Source organism: Eucalyptus grandis, chromosome 3 (assembly GCF_016545825.1).
Source record: "Eucalyptus grandis isolate ANBG69807.140 chromosome 3, ASM1654582v1, whole genome shotgun sequence".
Lineage (NCBI taxonomy): Eukaryota > Viridiplantae > Streptophyta > Magnoliopsida > Myrtales > Myrtaceae > Eucalyptus > Eucalyptus grandis.
In genome coordinates, this window is record NC_052614.1 from 33920936 (window position 1) to 33922821 (window position 1886).

The following is a 1886-nucleotide window of genomic DNA, read 5'->3' on the forward strand; positions in this document are numbered from 1 at the left end:
CCAAGGGGTGACAACTGTACAAGTCACTCCATGGGCAATTAACGAAGGAGATGCTACGCAAATGCCATGATTCAAAGTATGCCTGTCATTTGGAGATCCACCACACTATGGCGCTTATGGAGTATCAATACTATGGACTGTATCTGAAGAATTTAGATAAAAGAATTGTGATGATTCTCTATATTTTTGTACCGGGATTACAAAGCTATTTATAGGACTTCTACAAGTACTAACTAGGAAAAAACATATCTGAATAATACAACTATAATCCCACAAATCAAGGGATACTAGTAAATCATTTCCTAACTAATTATTTACAACTATTTCCTAATAATTAGGACCCAAAAAATCAAGATTGAATATTCCTAATAATCAGCTCCTAAAAATCAGCATAATTCAACACTCCCCCTCAAGTTGAGGAATAGATGTCTACCATTCCCAGCTTGGAGATAATTTCGTGAAATATCCCACCATTAAGTCCTTTGGTTAGCATATCAGCCAATTGATCTCCGGAAGGTATGTAGGACATGTAGATCAACCCCTCTTCTATCTTTTCTTTGATGAAATGCCTGTCAATTTCAATATGCTTCATCCTATCACGAGATTATGATCAATATTAATTGTTGATTTATTGTCACAATACAGCTTCATAGAACCCTCCCCCTTGATTTTCAAGTCTTCTAGGATGATTTTAAGCCAAAATAGCTCACATATTCGTTGAGCCATCGCTCGAAATTCTGATTCAGCACTTGATCTGTTTTTTACTCCGCCAAGTCACTAAATTTCCGCCAAGAAATGTGCAATAACCATATGTTGACCTTCTATCCACCATGGATCCTGCATAGTCACCATCAGTATAAGCTTGCAGCACCAGTTTTTTATTTCTTCTGAATAGGACTTCTTTTCCGGGACTTCCCTTTAAATAATGTAGCACTTGATGGACGGCGTGTAAGTGTGATTCTCTTGGGTCATGCATAAATTGACTAATCACACTTACTGAATAGGCAATATCAGGTCTAGTATGAGCCAAATAGATGAGTTTCCTGACCAATTTTTGATAGATTTCTCGATCTACAACAGGTTCTTCCTTTGCATCTCCAAGCCTTTTATTAGGCTCAATAGGTGTAGTTACTGGTTTACAACCAAGTTTTCCAGTTTCCTTCAAGAGATCAATCACATACTTTTGTTGTGAGACAAAAATTCCTTGTCTAGAATAAGAAACTTCAATGCCCATAAAGTATTTGAGTCTTCCTAACTCTTTTATTCCAAACTTTTTAATAAAACACCACTTTAGTTGTTGTTTCTCCTCATCATCGTCACCTGTGACAATAATATCATCAACATACACTAGAAGTGTTGTCACTCTCCCTCTTGCCGAATGCTTAATGGAGAGAGTATGATCACCTTAGCTTTGTTTGTAGCTTGAAGCTTTCATAACTCTAAAAAATCTCACAAACCAGGCTCTAGGTGATTGCTTGAGCCCATATAGTGCTTTTCATAATCTACATGCTTTGTTTGTTGTCTTTTCTCCTTCAAATCCCAATGGAATACTCATGTAGATCTCCTCTTCTAGGTCTCCATGTAAGAATGCATTCTTCATATCATACTGTTAAAGTTGCCAATTAAAGTGAGCCGCCAAAGAGAGTAGAATTCTCACAGTATTCATCTTTGCCACCGGAGCGAATGTCTCTTGATAATCTACTCCATAGGTCTGAGTATAACCCTTTGCTACCAATCGTGCTTTATATCTCTCAAGAGAACCATCAGCTTTATGTTTCAAGGTAAAAACCCATTTGCAGCCCACAAGATTCTTTCCCTTAGGTTTTTCGATAATCTCCCAAGTCTGGTTTTTTTCTAGTGCATCCATTTCTTCTCTCATTACATTC